This window comes from Ornithorhynchus anatinus, chromosome 4, assembly GCF_004115215.2.
Source record: "Ornithorhynchus anatinus isolate Pmale09 chromosome 4, mOrnAna1.pri.v4, whole genome shotgun sequence".
Lineage (NCBI taxonomy): Eukaryota > Metazoa > Chordata > Mammalia > Monotremata > Ornithorhynchidae > Ornithorhynchus > Ornithorhynchus anatinus.
The window spans coordinates 111,121,441-111,141,880 of NC_041731.1; the positions used below are offsets into that span (position 1 = coordinate 111,121,441).

The following is a 20,440-nucleotide window of genomic DNA, read 5'->3' on the forward strand; positions in this document are numbered from 1 at the left end:
TCACAATCTTCATCCCCATTTTACAGATGAGGGAACTGAGGCACAGAGAAGTTAAGTGACCGGCTCAAAGTCACACAGCTGACAAGTGGCAGAGCCGGGATTAGAACTGATGACCTCTGACTCCTAAGCCTGTGCTCTTCCCACTGAACCACACTGCTTTTCTTAAAAAAAAAAGATGGTATTTGTTAAGCGCTTACTCTGTGCCGAGCACTGTTCTAAGCACTGGGGTAGATACAAGGTAATCAGGTTGTCTCACATGGAGCTAACAGTCTTCATCCCCATTTTACAGATGAGGTAACTAAGGTGCAAAGAAGTTAAGTGACGCCCAGAGTCAAACAGCTGACAAGTGGCGCAGCCGGGATTTGAACCCATGACCTCTGACTCCCAAACCTGTGCTCTTTCCACTAAGCCATGCTGCTTCTCAACAGCCTCACACTCTAGAAGGGGGAATGGAATAGAAAGGAATGGAATGGAATCCAGAGAGGGGAAAAGGAAGAATATTAATCTTTTTAGTCAGCTCTCCATGACATCTGATAGTTATCAGCCCTCAAAATATGCCCACCCCCTCAGAAACGCTTTCCTTGACTGATTCACAGCACCCCAGTTGGATCACCCCATGATCCACATATAGGACTTACATATTTGAGTCCTCTTCTCAGATCTCACGTGCTTATCTATTTTTATGTATTTATGAATTTATATTTATTTATACCTTCATTTATTTATTAAGCAATTTCCTTCTGATATATTCGTGCTAATTCCTGCTTGTTCATCACCCTGCTTTCAATCTGTAAATATTTTTTGTCTGTCTCTCCCATTAAATGAGAAGCTCCTTGAAGATCCTTGCTACTGTTTTATTGTCCCAAGTGCTTAGTACAGTGCTTATCCATCAGGTGTCCAATAAATACCATTGACTGATCATCTGTCATTCTGCACTATACCATTTCTAGTTTCATTAGGTAACAATCTTAGAAGTAGTAATAGTATTTATTGAGCATCATCTGGGTACATCACCCTGTGCTATGTCCAATCTGCTGATATTATATCTCCCCCAGCATTCAGTACAGTACTTGGCACATTGTACATACTTAAGTACCACACTTATTTCATCATTCTCTCATTGGACCCCTCACCGCTCTCTTGCTCTGACCCTGATAATGATAATGACAGCTCTCCATTAGTTGAGAGGAGCTTGGGGAAGAAATTCCAATACTCGGGCCTGACTGGAGTTCAGTGAATTATTCTGATGAAAATACGCACTCTTAGTCGGAGTACACAAACTCACATAAATAAGCCGAGATATTTATTTAATTTGGATTTATGGGCTTCATTATAAAAAAATTGATTAACCATAACTTACTTCCAAATGAAAAGCAATTTATAGTACAAGTAGAAAACAAAAGTGGTAAACTGCTCTGGAATTGAGTATACATGTTCTGTCAATCAAGGCCTGTACTTTCTAGTTCTCTGCCCCAATCTAGTCGTTTTGGGAAGGTTCCAATCAGAATCCACTTATTTAACTGATTGTCTAGGCTGGTCATATAAAGGTTAGCTTTGCCATGTTCCTTTCAACATTTGATCTTCCCATCTGGGAAAAATAAAACGTGTACAGGCATATCACAGTAGTTAAAGATTAGTGCAGATCTCTGCACACAGTAAGCACTTAATAAACAGCACTGATGATGATGATGAAGATAAAAAAGTAGGGGACCCAGATATGCTCTTTCTAGGATCGTAAGATCAAATTCGATGGAATTTTGTTAAGTGCTTATTATGTAGAGAACACTCTGTATTAAGTGCTTGGGCGAGTTTGATACAAAATGAGTTGGTAGACATGATGCCTGCCTACATCAAGCTTACAGTCTAGAGGAGGAGACAGAGATTGAAATTAATTACAATTCTGGGAGAAATAGTGTATTAGGTAAGTACATAAGTGGGGTGGGATGAGTGTCAAAGTGCTTCATATTAATGTCTGTCTCCCCTTCTAGACTGTACACTCACTGTGCACCAAGCACTTAACAAATGCCACAATTATTATTAATAATTATAAAGGAGAAGAAGGAGGAGGCAGAGGAGGAGAGAAGTGAGGACTATAAAGTAAGAGTCCACGCTTTGGCCAGGCAAACAGTGTAGGGACCCTCGCCAGCAGCCTCCCCTAATAATGATAATAATACTTGTCGTATTTGTTAAGCACTTACAATGTGATGGTCACTGTCCTAAGTGCCGGGGTGGATACAAGCAAATAGAGTTGGACACCGTCTCTTTCCCACAGGGGGTTCACAGTCTCAATCACAGGGACAGCATGGCTTAGTGGAAAGCTCACTGGCTTGGGAGGCAGAGGACTGGGGTTTTAATCCTGGCTCCACCACTTGTCTGCTGTGTGACCTTTGGCAAACCACTAAACCTCTCTGTGCCTCAGTTACCTCATCTGTAAAATGGAGATTAAGACTATGACCCCCACGTGGAACACCCTAATTACCTTGTATCTCCCCCAGCACTTAGAACAGTGCTTGGCACCTAGTAAGCACTAAACAAATACCATAATTATTATTAGGAAATCAGGGAGGCAAGGTAGGAGGGGGCAAGGTGACTGAGTGCTTATCCAGTACCTTAATTACTATTATATTTATCTATCCCCATTTTACAAATGAGGTAACTGAAGCACAGAAAAGTGAAGTGATTTCACAGACGAGCAGCGGAGCTGGGATTAGAATCCATGACATTATGATTCCCAGGCGGTTGCTCTATCCACTCCGATATGCTGCTTCCCTGCCAGTGGGTCATATCATCAGATTCAGAAACTGAGGAGTGGCTGGAGCTGCTCCCACAGGAGGCAACCACTATGTCGATCTCTGGTACATGCAGCCTCCTCCCTTGAATTACCCCTTTCCCACCTGTCTTGACCGAGGCCTGAATGGCCCACTTAAGAGTCAGACTCCCCCAGCCTGGGCTGCCCTGACCTTGGCTCCACAGTTGACCACCATGTGTGCCATTTCACACAGTCTCTTCCCCCTCTCCTCCATCAACCGGGATGGAATGGAAATTTGAAATAGCTGCTGCACAAGTGCAGTATCAGAGGAAGCAGAGGGTGGGGCAAGACGGTACCTCCTCGGATGGTGCTTATGTCTGGTGGTCATTTGGGTAAATCTATTTCAGGCTCCATTTTCAAAATGTCCCAGGCAATGCCTAAGCTGATAAGATCAAGATGGGCTTGTTTTGTTTTGTTCTGTTTTGCTTTGCTGTCTGTCTCCCCCCTTTAGACTGTGAGTCTGTTACTGGACAGGGATTGTCTCTGTTGCCAAATTGTACATTCCAAGTGCTTAGTGCTCTGCATATAGTAAGTGCTCAATAAATACTGTTGAATGAATAAATGAATAGTTCAACAAGGCATCCAGAACAGGCCCGTAGACCCTGGAGCCCTTGGCTGGAGCCCTGTCAGCCCCGTGTTAATCCAGTTCCTGCCATTCACGATGAATCACCTTGAAAAACAAGATCATCATCATCAGCGGTCTTAATCGAGCATTTACTTTTTTGAGCGCAAATCAAGTCCAAACCTAACAGCCATATGGAAGGGTGAGTGTCACCCTGTCTTCATGCATTTTCAACATTGACAACAGATTTGATGCCCCGTTGCCAGAAAACTCTAGTTTCAAAGGTTGCGATGGCCTTAGTGACTCAGTTTTTATGCTATTTGTTTTTTGCTGGAGAGGTCTACTGCCAGCTGGATGGTAGAATTTAGTGGCAGAATTTTAAAATCAGCATTATTATTTATCAAGTGCCCATTGTGTTTAGCACTGTGCTACTGGTAGCCTTATGGTAAACCCCGCTTCCACCTTTGAGGCCAAGGGCAGTGCGCAGGGCAGGTGCAGAGGAGATCCCCGGGGAGAACGGTTTTCTTCTCCTCTATTTCCTCGGGAAAAAAGCCGCTGCCTCGGGGGCTTCGTGTCTGGCTGTGGTCGGAGCCGCTTCCCTTCCAGATTGGAGACGGGCGTATCGGGGAATGTTTTTTTATACGGCAGCAACCAGGGGTGAGCTGGAGAACTGTCCATGATCCATCCCCGGTGTTCTTAGCCACCCAGAGTGGACTCCATTTCCCAGAGAATCTGAGATGGTCACAACCGGGACAGCTCTGGATTGGGGTCCTGCCAATGCCCTGCAAATTCATTCAATCATATTTATTGAGAGCTTACTGTGTCCAGAGCACTGTTGTTGTTGTGGGATCCAGGATGTATGTGGTTGCCACGGAGCGGGCATTTGAGTCTAAGTATGTAAGGTTGTTGGGGGCAGGGAATGTGTCCTCACTCTAGGCTTCAAGGCTCTCCATCACCTTGCCCCTTCCTACCTCTCCTCCCTTCTCTCTTTCTACCGCCCACCCCGCACGCTCCGCTCCTCTGCCGCCCACCTCCTCACCGTCCCTCGGTCTCGCCTATCCCGCCGTCGACCCCTGGGTCACGTCCTCCCGCGGTCCCGGAACGCCCTCCCTCCTCACCTCCGCCAAACTGATTCTCTTTCCCTCTTCAAAACCCTACTTAAAAATCACCTCCTCCAAGAGGCGTTCCCAGACTGAGCTCCTCTTCCCCCTCTACTCCCTCTGCCATCCCCCCTTTACCTCTCCGCAGCTAAAGCCTCATTTTCCCCTTTTCCCTCTGCTCCTCCACCTCTCCCTTCCCATCCCCACAGCACTGTACTCGTCCGCTCAACTGTATATATTTTCGTTACCCTATTTATTTTGTTAATGAATTGTACATCGCCTCGATTCTATTTAGTTGCCATTGTTTTTACGAGATGTTCTTCCCCTTGACGCTGTTTATTGCCATTGTTCTTGTCTGTCCGTCTCCCCCGATTAGACTGTAAGCCCGTCAAACGGCAGGACTATCTCTATCTGTTGCCGACTTGTTCATCCCAAGCGCTTAATACAGTGCTCTGCACATAGTAAGCGCTCAATAAATACTATTGAATGAATGAATGAATGAATTGTTATATTGCACTCTTCCAATTGCTTAGTACAGTGCTTTGCACAATTCCTGTCCCACATGGGGCTAACAGCTTTAATCCCCATTTTACAGATGAGGTATGTTGTTATATTGTACTCTCTCAAGTGCTTAGTAAAGTGCTCTGTACACGGTAACTGCTCAGTAAATACGACTGACTAACTGAGGTACAGAGAAGTGAAGTGACTTGTCCAAGGTCACACAGCAGACAAGTGGCAGATCCCAGTTTACAGCCCAGATCCTTCTGACTCCCAGGCCTGTGTTCTACCCACTAGGTCATGCTAACCCTAAAAGTAACAATTCAGTTCTTGGAGGCCAGTCCTCACTGTCCTTATAGCTCCTCGTGGCTCCAAGGAGGGCCAAGTTTCCACAAACTTCCTTTCATTTGAGGCATTGGAAGGTAGCTCTGAACCACCCTCTGCTCTCATGAGGGATTGGGCTTAGCTCTGTGGTGTCAAAGGGGGCACCAGAACCAGTTCTGGTCATCAAGTCACTCCCCAGAGGCCCTGGAGTTCTGGTTGTGGTGACCCCAGCCCACCTGATATCGGACTGTCTCCCAATCTCACTCCTGTGGGCAGTGGAGCTTGAGTCAGGAGGGATCATCAGTCTGAAGAACCTGGGTTGGAATCCCAGCTCTGCCACTTGTCTGCTGTGTGACCTTGGGCAACTGGCATCTGTAAAATGGGAATTAAGATTGTGATCCCCATGTGGGACAGGGACTAAGTCCAACCTGATTAGCTTGTATCTACCTCAGCACTTAGTACAGTGCCTGGCACTACTAAGTGCTTAACAAATACCATTAAGAAAAAAACAAAACAAAGCAAAAGAAAAAATCATCCTGGCCTGTGCCCATCTCAGAGTTGAGTGGTTTGGGTTCATGAAAATCTCTTGCTGTCCCTCAACTGTGAGCTCCCCTCTAGACTGTGAGCTCATTGCGGGTAGAGAATGTGTCTGTTTATTGTTATATCATCCTCTCCCAAGTACTTAGAACAGTGCTTTGCACACAGTAACCGCTCAATAAATATGATTGAATGAATGAATCTCTCTGGGGCCAGCTGGTACAGCACTTTGGTTTCTTTCAGGCTTATTATCAGCCCCCAACACTGCACTGGTGAGGTAAGCAATCATGGACTTTTCCTCACCTGCCTTTCTTTCTAACACTTAAGAATTCTGCTGCCTTCCTCCAGAATCTCCCTGAATTCTCCCCATCCTGCTTCAGTAGCAAAGTACAACACTGTTCAGTATTCAAATAAGACCTTCACCGAGGCCTAGCACAATGGGACCTGACTTGGAAGCTCCTCCATCAGAGAAAGGCTGCATCACGGGGAAGCTGACTTTTGCTGGGGAATCCCTTGGTAGGCCTTGCTCTTGCTAGGGGGACAATGGAACAGCTCCTCCCAGGTTACCATGGAAACGCTTGAGTTCACTGTCTCCCATCAGCATTTGTCCATGTTTTCAGTCACGAACAATTGAGGGAACATGATTTCCATAAGGCACTTTTGTACCGTTTCAGTCACGTTGAAGTCTTTAAATAGCTCTTGATTCTGTATGAAGAGCTTTCTCTCATTTCTGGTAAATGCTTAAGGAGGCAGTGTGGCCTATTCTTATTATTATCATTGTGTGTTAAGCAATTACTACGTGTTAAGCACTGAGGTAGATACAGGTTGATCAGGTCGGACACAGTCCCTGGCCCACAAGGAGCTTCTAGACTGTGAGCCCTTTGCTGGGAAGGGATTGTCTCTATCTGTTTCCGAATTGTACTTTCCAAGCATTTAGGACAGTGCTCTATACCCAGTAAGTGCTCAATAAGTATTACTGAATGAATGAATGAATGAGCTTGACCACTCTGCCCTTCTGGAAAGAACTGGGGAGCGGGAGTCATGAAATACTGGTCTGAACTTCACCCATGCTCTTTCTAGAAGAGCAGTGTGATGCAGCCCCATGTGGGAGGACAAGAACTGTGTCTGACCTTTCATTCATTCATTCATTCATTCATTCATTCATTCATTCATTCATTCATTCGTTCGTTCGTTCGTTCGTTCATTCATTCATTCATTCATTCAATCGTATTTATTGAGTGCTTACTATGTGCAGAGCACTGTACTAAGCGCTTGGAATGTACACATCAGTAACAGATAGAGACAGTCCCTGTCCTTAGACGGGCTAAGACAGGATTAGTCCTGTCTTACTAATCGGGGGAGACAGACAGACAAGAACAATAGCAATAAATAGAATCAAGGAGAAGAGCATCTCATTAAAACAATAGCAAATAAATAGAATCAAGGTGATGTACATCTCATTAACAGAATAAATAGGGTAATGAAAATATATACAGTTGAGCGGACTAGTACAGTGCTGAGGGGATGGGATGGGACGGGACAGGGGGGAGCAGACGGAAAATGGGGAGAAGAGGGTTTAGCTTCAGAGAGGTGAAGGGGGGCGTAGGGGGAGCAGAGGGAAAAGGGGGAGCTCAGTCTGGGAAGGCCTCTTGGAGGAGGTGAGCTTTAAATAGGGTTTTGAAGAGGGGAAGAGAATTAGTTTGGCGGAGGTGAGGAGGGAAGACGTTCCAGGACCGTGGGAGGACGTGGCCCAGGGGTCGACGGCAGGATAGGCGAGAAAGGGGGACGGTGAGGAGGTGGGCGGCAGAGGAGCGGAGCGGCTACTCCATTATTGCCTGGCCACCAGTGTGACCATGGGCTCAACACCTCATCTGTAAAATGAGCATGAGATACAGTATTATTATTATTATTATTACTATTATTAATAGTACTAATCATATCAGTGCTTGACTGCACTAAGTGCTTGACCCTATTAAGCCCCATGAGTCCCATGTGGGACAGAGACTGTGTTCAATTATGAGACTGACTCTACCCCCTAGGGCTTAACACCTAACAAGTGCTTAGTAAATGCCATAATTAAACATTTGATGGCATAATTGATGTTTTCTGCCATCCTGTTTGGTGCCCTTTTTTTCCTTGCTCCCTAAATAGTTTCCTGTGTAATTTGTTCCAGTGCCTTAAATGATCATAGAGAATAAAATAGTGCCAGAGCCAAATGAAGAGCTCTATTACTATCATAGACCAAGTAGTAGTAATAGCATTTATTGAGTAATAATAATAATAATTCTGGTATTTGTTAAGCACTTACTACATGCCAAGCATTGTTCTAAGCGCTGGGGTAGATACAACATAGGTTGGACACGGTCTCTGTCCCAAATAAGGCTTATGGTCTCAATCCCCATTTTACAGATGAGGGAACTGAGGCCCAGAAAAGTGAAGTGACTTGCCCAAGATCATACAGCATACAAGTGGCAGAGCTGGGATTAGAACCCACGTATCCACTAGGTGCACTGTGCTATGTGCTTGGGGAGTATGAAACCAAGAAATGACATGTTCTTTGGCTACAAGGAACGCACATGCTTAAAAGACTTGAAATTCTCAATCTGTGTTTAATTCCTCTAATCCTCTAGACTGTAAGCTCCTTGTGAGAAGGTAATGTGACCACCAACTCTATCACATTCTACTCTTCCCAAGTTCTTAGTACAGTGCTCTGCACATAGTAAGAGCTCAATACATACAATTAATTGATTAATAATTCAGGTAAAGGCAAATTCCTTTCAGCTGCTCACATCATCCTCTTTGTTTTCAGAACACTTCTCCATTGACAGCATTTGCTGCCTGCCTCTCCACTCTACATTGCTCGTACCACACTGCTATTTACAAATCACGGATATTACTTTCACCAATTTCACTTATTTTCTTTTCTGAAAGCCAGTTTCATATTTATGCCCTTAACATGAAAAAATTAAGAAATACAGTTTTGAGTAGTCCTTGGTAGACATTCATGCATTCATTCATTCATCATTCAGTCGCATTTATTGAGTGTTTACTGTGTGCAGAGCACTGTACTAAGCGCTTGGGAAAGTACAATTCAGCAACAGATAGAGACAATCTCTGCCTGCAAAGGGCTCACAGTCTAGAAGGGGGAAGACAGGCCTCAAAAGCAGTAAACAGGCCTCAGTGGCATCAATCTAAATACATAGAATTATAGATATACATACATCATTGATATAAAGAAATAGAATTATAAATCTGTACATATATACACAGGTGCTGTGGGGAGCAAAGGAAGTGAGTCGGAGTAAATGGGAGGGGAGGGGGAGCAGAGGAAAAGGGGGGCATTCTTAACTGGTTCCCTGAAAATAGAAAGTTCAGTGGAAGAGCGTGAAATGGAGTTCCTCATAGGGAATGATGTAAAGAAGTAATAATAGTACTAATAGTGTTAGTAGTACTTAGTTCGTGAGCTCCACTCAGGGCAGGGGCTGTGTCTAATTCCCACCTCTGTATTCTCTCCCAGTGCTTAGTACAATGTTCTGCACACAGTAGAGAAGCAGCGTGGCTTAGTGGAAAGAGCACGGGCTTGGGAGTCTGAGGTCATGGGTTCGAATCCCGGCCCTGCCACTTGTCAGCCATGTGAATGTGGGCAAGTCACTTCACTTCTCTGGGCCTCAGTTCCCTCATCTGTATAATGGGGATTAAGACAGTGAGCCTCCTGTGGGACAACCTGATTACCCTGTATCTACCCCAGCACTTAGGACAGTGCTCTGCACATAGTAAGTGCTTAACAAATACCAACATTATTATTAAGTGCTTAATAAATGCTCTTACTACTCCGACTCCTACTCCAACTCTTATTAGGAATAGTATAAGCTTGTTGTGGGCAGGGAACGGGACCACTATGACTAGTATTAGCAGTATTAATAGCAATAATGGTAGTAATATTACTGTCTACTTGTTTTGTTTTGATGTCTGGCTCCCCCTTTGAGACTGCAAGCCTGTTGTTGGGCAGGGGTTGTCTCTATCTGTTGTCAAATTGTACATTCCAAGTGCTTAGTCCAGTTTTCTGCACACAGTAAGCTCTCAACAAATACGAATGAATAAATGAATGAATGAATGAATAGTAACGGTAACAGCATTTATTTAACAGCCACTCTTTGCATGCACTGCACTGATCCTTTGAGAAATTACAACCAAGTGCCCCATTCCTGACCCAGAGGGAGCTTATATTCTAATGGGGGAGGCAGACAAAAAAATGTTCACTAATAATAGCAAAAATAATTTTGATATCTGTAAAGCCCTGTTTGCCAATCATTGTCCTGGGCAATGGGGAATCTATGATGCAATCAGGACACAGTCCCTATAAATTAATGGTATTTAGTGAGTACTTAACTTGTGCAGCTCTCTGTACTACTACTACTAATAATGTTGGTATTTGTTAAGCGCTTACTATGTGCCGAGCACAGTTATAAGCGCTGGGGTAGACAAAGGGGAATCAGGTTGTCCCACGTGGGGCTCACAGTCTTAATCCCCATTTTACAGATGAGGGAACTGAGGCACAGAAAAGTTAAGTGACTTGCCCATAGTCACAAAGCTGACAGGTGGCAGAGGCGGAATTCGAACCCATGACCTCTGACTCTAAAGCCCGGGCTCTTTCCACTGAGCCACGCTGCTTCTTGTACTAGTATCTTGGGAGAGTGCAACAGACTTGGTAAACGTAATTACTTCCCACAGGATCTCACAGTACTGTGGAGGAGACAGACATTAAAATAAATTACTGATGGGGAAGCAACAGAGTATAAGGATATGTCTATAATAATTTGGTATTTGTTAAGTGCTTACTATGTGCCAAGCACTGTTCTAAGTGCTGGGTAGATACAAGGTAATTAGGTTGTCCCTCGTGAGGCTCACAGTCTTAATCTTCATTTTATAGATGAGGTAACTGAGGCACAGAGAGGTTAAGTGATTTGACCAAAGTCACACAGCTAAGTGGCAGATCCAGGATTAGAACCCATGCCCTCTGCCTCCCAAACCCGGGCTCTTTCCATTGAGCCATGCTGCTTCAAGTGCTTTTTGGGTTGGAGAGGGAAAACTATCAGGGAGTTTAAGGGGCCTGGAGGTAAGTCTATAGATGATGCAGAAGGGAAAGAAAATGGGGCAGAGAGATGAGATCGAGGCACAGTAAGTAGATTGGTGTTAGAGGAGCAGAGTAGGCAGGCTGGGTTGTTGTGGGAGAGGAGTGGGGACAGGACAGGAGGAAAAGCCATCTGAGTGCCTTAAGATGGTGAAGAGTTTCTGCTTGATGCAGAGCTGGATGGACAAGAACTGGAGGTTTTGGGGGAGTGGGGAGACGTGTGCAGAGCGATCCTTTAGAAAAATGATTTAGGCAGCCCAGTGAAACATGGAGTGGAGAAGCGAAAGCCTGGAATCAGGGAGGTCAGTGAGGAGGTGGATGCAGTAGTTGAACCCATAGGTATTTAATCCCTATTTCCAGGTGAGGAAACTGAAGCTCAGAGAAATTCAAGGACTTGTCCAAGGTGATCCAGCAGGCACGGGGCAGAGCTGGATTTAGAACCCAGATCCCTTGACTCTTTCCACTGGGCTATGCCCTTTCCTGAGGTCCTTTGTTTCTTCTGTTTTTCTCATATGCTGTTATTGTGTATGTTTGCTTCTATGGAGGGAATTTAAATTTTTAATAGGAATGCGTATTTTGATAAGCTAATTTCCTAAATGCTTTTAAAAGTATTTCTTATGAATGTTAAACTTTGAAACTTATTTTCCACCTTCAATACTTTTTTAGTGTCTTCAATATTTAATGTTCTAAATATTCAAATTTATTTCCACTGTTTTAAAGACAGCCTTTAAAATTCAGTTCAATTTCTTGGGCATTTTAGAAGCCACTGGCAACTTGAAGATTGGCAAAAATAACTTTGTTCATGACTACTGCAATCATGATGATAAAATATCTTAATTTGAAGTATGTAGTTTAAATTTATAGTACGTTTAAATTTATAGCATGAAACCTCAAAATGTTCCTCTTTGCACATGCTGGTGGATTCAATATGACAAAATGCAAGTCACTTTTTAAAAGTCAATATCAGTATGAGAAGTTCAATCTAGGCAGTAGGTGCTTTTTCCTTAATGGCCCTTGACAAGAATTATGTTTATGTTATAATAACTGTAGTTACCCACCTAGAAAAAGTTTTAAAATCCTCAAATAGAGCCAGTGCATAGCGGGTTAAACTCACCAACCTGAAACTTCCGCCTTTAACATCTACTAGCAACTCATCACCAGTCTTGCAAAAGGTTCACAATGCAATTTACATTTAAGGACATTTGTCTTCCTTGACTTTTCCCAATACAGCTTCGTATTAGCATGTTCAGTAAAGCAAGTAACACTTCAGCTCTATTACTTAGAACCAGCCTTGACCCTCATTTCATCCTAGCTGGAGATAATTAGTTGCTTCTAATGCAAAGTGCCAAAGACATTCTCAAATCTTATTATGTTATTATGCAGAGCTAGGATCAGATCTTCCTGATTATTTCTCACAAACAAACAGAAAGGAACATCAATCACCTTTCTCATCCAAATTTGAGAAGCCCCAAAGCTGCCCTGATTATTTGGAATGAATGAATCAGTGAATCAATGAATCGATTGATCAAATCAATCAGTGGCATTTATTGAGCAGTTACTGTGTGAAGGGTTTGGGAAAGAACAGAGTTGGTAGGCATGCTGATAGGCCCACATGGAACTTTAAATCTAGAGTGAATTTTGCAGGGAGAAAGTAACAGCATGTGGAGACTTCAAGCCTAAACGATCAAGACACAGCGGGTAGGCTTGGATCTAGATTTACTCATGCTTTGCTTCCTTTGAAAAGATGACATTTAGCAGAGATGGCTTTATAATACATTCTGAATACGGTATATAGTATCTTCATATATTAAACCTACAGGAAACATCAATTTCTCTTCGTTTTGTCTTGTTGTATGTGCTTTCATGAGAGATGTTTGTCAAGCAATCAAAGTAGCAATCTTAAAATTCTGCCACATGTCTTCTCAAGGCTAGGTTGATTTTCTTCCATCTAGACAGAAAGTCTGAACACTAACACATATACATTCAAATTAATCATTTCCAAACAGTAGGAGCTGTATTTGTATTAAAAAATATTATTGGTAAATGGACCAGAGTTTTTTTCTTTGCTCTTTTTTCTTTATAGATTTGGCAGAGAAGTAAAGGGATCATTTTCATCAAATATTTTAGCAGATATCTCCATATCTCCATTCAGACCCAAGACCAGTTTACATGAATGACTTCCATCAGAATTACTGGAAGCTATGGTTGCAAATCTCAATTCACAGAAATACCTGAACATACAAACAGGTAAATATACACAAACAAATATTTACATATGTGCATATAGACCTATATTTGTTCATATACATACATGTACAGGTGTGAGTGTGCATGTTTGTGTGTGTATGCTCCTGTCCTAGAGAGCTAAACCTTGGCAAAATTAATTAGTTCTTTCTTACCCAAAGGGTTCTTGTTACCAATCAATCAACTGTATTTATTGAGCACTTACTATGTGCAGAGCACTGTACTAAGTGCTTGGGAGAGTACAACAGAATTAGCAGATATATTCCCTTCCCATTGTTGTTCTATTGTCACTAACTTATGAAAAACTCAAGCCTATTGTATTTTTAAAAGCATGCAAATTAAAACATTTCACACAAACTAGACTTTTGATAATTATAATATAAACTTGAATGAAGGATGGCATTGAATATTAAAATAAACTTTGACTTTTTTCAGCCATCTGTGAAAATAGAGAGAATACACTTATCTTCCCCTCTCAGGGTCGCACCTGGAGAGTTTCCAGGACTCTACCAGTCTCGGCTACGGGAGGGAGAGTCAAGCAGAGGCATACCCATTCCATTCCTAGCATGGGCAGTGGCTAGTGAGTGGAAGGCAATCTGCTACAAGTCAAAACTCACTTATGCTGGGCAGCAGCTGCATGGGAGAGAGTCGAGGGTGGAGACTCAAGTTAGCTGCTTGGAAGGAGGTAAAGGTAAACCACTTTCGTATTTTTACCAAGAAAACTCTATGGATACACTACCAAAATGATTACAGATGGAGAGTGGGGCGTTCTGGGAGAGATGTGTCCATGGTGTCACTTTGGGTCAGAAAAGACTCGACGGGAAAAGACAAGACAAGACACTTGCATTTTTCTCACTGTCCCACACCCTGCCTATCTCTTCACAACAACATGTTCCTACAAGTCACCTTCTGTGACTCCAACCTCTCTATCCTGTAAAATAGTGGGAGAATCAATCAATCAATCAATGATGTTTACTGAGTGCTTACTATGCAGAGCACTGTATTATGCACTTGGGAAAGTACAATACAGTAGAGTTGATAGGCTCCATCACTGCCCAGAAGGAGCTTACAGTTTAGGGAGAAAGTTGAGTAATGCTATTGATTGATTAACTCCGTCATCTAATTCATTCAATCGTATTTATTGAGCTCTTACTGTGTGCAGAGCACCATACTACGCACTTGGGAAAGTACAATACAGCACTATAGAGAGACAATTCTGGCCACAGCGAGCTCACAGTCTAGAGCAGGGGAGACAGACATCAATACAAGTAAACAGGCATCAATATAAATAAATAAAATTACAGATATATACATAAGTGCTGTGGGGTGGGGAGATGGGGGAAGAGCAAAGGGAGTGAGTCAGGGAGACATGGAGGGAATAGGAGTTGAGGAAAAGTGGGGCTTAGTCTGGGTGTAAGGCATGGTGCTAAGTTTTTGGGACAGCACAACAGAGAGAAGAGGCACATTCCCAGCCCACAAAGAGTTACATTCTAATGGGAGGGATGGACTTCAAACTAATTACAAATAGAATAATCTCCACAATGGCAATCAGCCCATGGTAGATTGGAGATAATCACTAATTATTAGGATGCTGTTTTCCCCAAAGTCCAATATTCTTTTATTTCCTGACATTCACTATCTACATGTTTCAGTTCAGCTCTATGTTAAACTTTAACTCTGACCTGTCTCATTTCTCCCCCTCTCTCTCCCTACCTGCATCTAGTTTAGGAGCTATGGAGGACAGGGTCACCACCATGGGGACTGGTCAAATCAATTAATCAATCAATCAGTCAATCATATTTATTGAGCACTTACTTTGTGCAGAGCACTGTATTAAATACCTGGAAGAGTACAATACAACACTATGTGAGTGAAGCAAGAAAAGGAAAGAGGAAACCACAAGGAGGTTCTGAATTTATTTTTCACTTTCAAATCTTTATCCTCTTTTTCATGATTTCCCAACCTCTTCACTGTACCTCGATCATGTCTATCTTGCCGCCAACCTCTAACCCATGTCCTGCCTCTGGCCTGGAATGCCCCTTTTCCTCATATCTGACAGACAATTGTTAGTCTCCCCCCTTCAAAGCCTTATTAAAGACACATCTCCTCTAAGAGGCCTTCCCTGACTAAGTCTTACGTTCCTCTTCTCCCACTCCCTTCTGCATCACCCTGACTTGCTCCTTTTATTTATCCCCTATCCCAACCCCACAGCACTTATGTATGTATCTGTAATTTATTTATATTAATGTTTGTCTCCAGCTCTAGACTGTAAGCTCGCTATGGACAGGAATGTGTCTTTTATAGTGTTATATTGCACTTTACCAAGTGCTTAGTACCATGCTCTGCACACAGTAAGTGCTCCATAAATAATAATAATAATTGTGGTATTTGTTAAGTACTTACCATGTGTCAGGCACTGTACTAAGCACAGGGGTAACTACAAGCAAATCAGTTTGGACACAGTCCCTGTCCCACATGGGACTCACAGTCTCAATCCTTATTAAACAGATGAAGCCCAGAGAAGTGAAGTGATTTGCCCAATGTCACACAGTAGACAAATGGCGTAGGCAGAATTAAAGCCCATGAACTTCTGACTCCCAGGCCTGTGCTCTATCCATTATGCCATGCCGCTTCTCTCTGCCATTAATTGATTTATTTGATTAATTTGATTACTCTATTAGCTAAGAACTGAAAATTACAGGCAGGATTTTTTTTGCCCAGGTGCTAAATTTTGGAGAAAAAGACCATCCTCCCAACTCTAGTCAGACTGAAATCATAATGTCACATTGCTAGACTGCACAGATTACCTAAGTAGAACCACGCTTCCGGAAAGCATTGTCTTTTAGCTACTGACATCTCCAAGGGCTGCCAGCTTCATGTTGTTGGTTTTTTAAAAAGCAGTGGAACAAGAGCTGCTTCAGGATTCTCAAACAGAACTACTGTGCATTTCATTGTAGATGATTTACCCAGTGAATCAGGAGGTGTACTTCTGGGTCCTGAAGGATGAAAGATTTTGCCTTGGGCATCCTTAAGGTGAGGGAATCACCACCAGAATACATTTGACATGAGCCACTTTTGATCCTCCAGAAATGTGCTTATCGGTCTGCAGTTGAAAAATAACACACTTGGTCTGGGAGGTAACTAACCATTTCCTCCAAGTTCTGGGCATTTGAAAAGTCTCCTGCTAAGGGCTATTACATGCCAAAGAATCTCTTTCCCCCTTAGTTGCAATATATTCAGTTCTCTTAAAATGGCGATCGGTTACATTCTCGCAAAACCCCTCTTTTTAAGAAAAACCTGTGTCGGAATATTCACGGGGTTTAATTCCATGCACAAGCTTGAATGCTGTTTCTTCCAACATGGCAACATCCCATTTTCAAACAGGAACATGTTGTCAGACAAATGTTTCCTCTGTTCCTGATGCTCTTCTAGCTAAAACACACAGAAGGACATGGGTGCTGGAAGAACTGGAAGGATACTGACGAAAGAGCTGTTGCTATCTGAATCTCTCACTTTTTTTTCTTTTAATGACACTTTTTATGCTTTTACTATGTGCCAAGCACAGGACTACTAACTACAGGGGTAGATAATCAGGTCCTTCGTGGGATTCAGATCCCTCTCAGAAATGCCCCTGGAGAGTTTGCAGTACGCTACCAGCCTCAGCTATGGGAGGGTGAGTCAAGCAGAGGCCTACCCATTCCATTCCTAGCTTGGGCAGTGGCTAGAGAGCTGAAGGCAATGTGCTCTAAGTCAAAACTCACCTGTGAGTGGGCAGGTTTGAGGGTGGAGACTCAAGTTTACTGCACGGAAAGAGGCAGTGGTAAACCACATCTGTATTTTTACCAAGAAAACTCTACGGATATACTACCGGAAAGATTGCAGATGGAAGTGGGGCATTCTGGGAGAGTTGTGTCCATTGGAGTATCTATGGGTCGGAGTTTACTTGACAGCATAAAACAAGACTTGTTATGTGCTTACTATGTGCCAAGCACTTTACTGAGCACAGGAGTAGATACAAGATAATCAGACTCCTCATGGGTCTCACAGTCCAAGTCGGATGGAGAACAGGTATTGAATCCCCATTTTGCAGATGAGGGAACTGAGGCAGCCTTGTGCTTGGATTTGTATCTCAGCCCCTCAGCCTTTATGTACTTACCTGTAATTTATTTTAATGTCTGTCTCCCCTTCTAGACTATGAGCTCCTTGTAGACAGGGAATATGCCTACTGTTATATTGTACTCAAGCACTTAGTGCAGTTCTCTGCACATAATAAGCACTCAATAAATATCATTGACTGAATGATTCCAACCCTCAATAATCTAGTCCTGCCTGTTGGAATCTGATCTTCTCCATATTACTTCTGCTGCACGGTGACTCTTCCTGTCTTTCATCTTCACAGGTCCAAGAATCAGAGAACCTAAATTCTAATCCCAGCTCTGTGTCCTGCCTGCTTTATGACCTTGGATGTCATACTTTGTATATATTATTTGTATGAATTATTTATTACCCTATTTATTTTGTTAATGAGGCGTACATCCCCTTGATTCTATTTATCTTGATGATGTTGTTTTTGTTTTGTTCTGTTTTGCTTTGCTGTCTTGTCTCCCCTGTTTAATAATAATAATAATAATAATAATAATGTTGGTATTTGTTAAGCACTTTCTATGTACAGAGCACTGTTCTAAGTGCTGGAGTAGATACAGGGTAATCCGGTTGTCCCACCTGAGGCTCGCAGTTAATCCCCATTTTACAGATGAGGTAACTGAGGCACAGAGAAGTTAAATGGCTTGCTCACAGTCACACAGCTGACAAGTGGCAGAGGCGGAATTCGAACCTATGACCTCTGACTCCCAAGCCCGGGCTCTTTCCACTGAGCCACGCTGCTTCTCAGTGAGCCCGTCACTGGGCAGGGATTATCTCTGTTGCCGAATTGTATATTCCAAGCGCTTAGTACAGTGCTCTGCACATGAGTGCTCAATAACTACTATTGAATTAATTGAATGTCACCTCACTTTCCTCATCTGTAAAATGGGAATTCAGTACCTGTTCTCCCTCCTACTTAGTCTGTTAGCCCCATGTTGGACAGGGACTGTGTCCTATCTGATTATATTATATTGAGCCCAGGGCTCAGCCACTTCAAATTTATCCTTTCCTGCCTTAACTCTGCCGTCTCCTCCGCCAGGCAAAACTTCTTCTCCTCTCTCATCGACAACCATGCCTGGCACCCCCGCCAATTGTTCCGGACCTTTAACTCTCTCCTTAGGCCCCCTGTTCCTCCCCCTCTCCCATCTCTCACCCCCAATGATCTGGCCACATACTTCATCACAAAAATCAACACAATCAGGTCTGAGGTCCCCAAAGTCACCCCTCCCCCCTCCCCTCCTCCCCACCAACCCTCTCCCCTACTTTTCCATCCTTCCCTCCAGTATCTTCAGAGGAGATCTCCTCCCTCCTCGCAAGTGCCACCCCCTCCACCTGCGCCTCGGACCCCATTCCCGCTCACCTTTTAAAAACCATCGTCCCTGCCCTCCTCCCTTCCTTAACTTCTATTTTTAACCACTCAATCTCCAATGGCTCCTTCCCCTCTGCCTTCAAACATGCCCACGTCTCCCCCATCCTAAAAAAACCCTCTCTCGACCCCACTTCTCTTCCAGTTATCGCCCTATCTCCCTACTACCCTTCCTTTCCAAAATCCTAGAACGAGTCGTCTACAATTGCTGCTTAGAATTCCTTAACTCCCATTCTCTCCTGGACTCCCTCCAATCTGGCTTCCGTCCCCTCCACTCTACCGAGACTGCTCTCTCTAAAGTCACCCATGACCTCCTTTTTGCCAAATCCAATGGCTCCTACTCCATTCTAATCCTCCTTGACCTCTCTGCTGCCTTTGACACTGTCGACCATCCTCTCCTCCTCCACACCTTATCTCACCTTGGCTTCAAGGACTCCGTCCTCTCCTGGTTCTCCTCATCTCTCTGGCCAGTCATTCTCGGTCTCCTTCGCAGGAGCCTCCTCCCCCTCCCATCCTTTAACTGTTGGAGTTCCTCAAGGGTCAGTTCTTGGCCCTCTTCTGTTCTCCATTTACACTCACTCCCTCGGTGAACTCATTCGCTCTCACGGCTTTGACTACCATCTCTACGCAGATGACACGCAGATCTACATCTCCGCCCCTGTCCTCTCCCCCTCCCTTCAGGCTTGCATCTCCTCCTGCCTCCGGGACGTCTCCACCTGGATGTCGGCCCGCCACCTAAAACTCAACATGAGCAAGACTGAGCTTCTCATCTTCCCTCCCAAACCCGGTCCTCTCCCAGACTTCCCTATCCGTGGATGGCACGACCATCCTTCCCATCTCTCAGGCCCGCAATCTCGGTGTCATTTTTGACTCGTCTCTCTCATTCACCCCACACATCCTATCCGTTACCGAGACCTGCCGGTTTCACCTTTACAATATCGCCAAGATCCGCCCTTTCCTCTCCACTCAAACGGCTACCTTACTGCTACAGGCTCTCATTATATCCCGGCTAGACTACTGTGTCAGCCTTCTCTCTGATCTCCCTTCCTCCTCTCTCGCCCTGCTCCAGTCTATTCTTCACTCCGCTGCCCGGCTCATCTTCCTGCAGAAACGCTCTGGGCATGTCACTCCCCTTCTTAAACACCTCCAGTGGTTGCCTATCAACCTCCGCTCCAAACAAAAACTCCTCACTCTAGACTTCAAGGCTCTACATCACCTTGCCCCTTCCTACCTCTCCTCCCTTCTGTCTTTCTACTGCCCACCCCGCACGCTCCGCTCCTCTGCCACCCACCTCCTCACCGTCCCTCGGTCTTGCCTATCCCGCTGTCGACCGCTGGGCCACGTCCTCCCGCACCTCTCTGCAGCTTAACCCTCTTTTCCCCTCATCTCCCTCTGCTCCTCCCCCTCTCCCTTCCCATCCCCTCAGCACTGTACTCGTCTGCTCAACTGTATATATTTACATTACCCTATTTATTTTGTTAATGAAATGTACATCGCCTTGATTCTATTTAGTTGCCATTGTTTTTACGAGATGTTCTTCCCCTTGACTCTATTTATTGCTATTGTTCTTGTCTGTCCGTCTCCCCCGATTAGACTGTAAGCCCATCAAATGGCAGGGACTGTCTCTATCTGTTGCCGACTTGTTCATTCCAAGTGCTTAGTACAGTGCTCTGCACATAGTAAGCACTCAATAAATACTATTGAATGAAGGAATGAATGAATAGTG

General features: G+C 44.0%; 1 protein-coding gene and 1 non-coding gene across 2 annotated transcripts in view; one reads left to right on the forward strand and one right to left on the reverse strand.

Annotated features, from left to right (window-relative positions):
• Nucleotides 1-20,440, reverse strand: part of ST6GALNAC5 (ST6 N-acetylgalactosaminide alpha-2,6-sialyltransferase 5) — a 237,889-nt gene that overhangs the window by 111,747 nt on the left and 105,702 nt on the right. The gene's annotated exons all lie outside the window — the stretch shown is intronic.
• LOC114811889 lies at nucleotides 13,675-13,812 on the forward strand. The gene has a single exon (XR_003759585.1). It is a non-coding gene; the product is annotated as a small nucleolar RNA SNORA7 (small nucleolar RNA).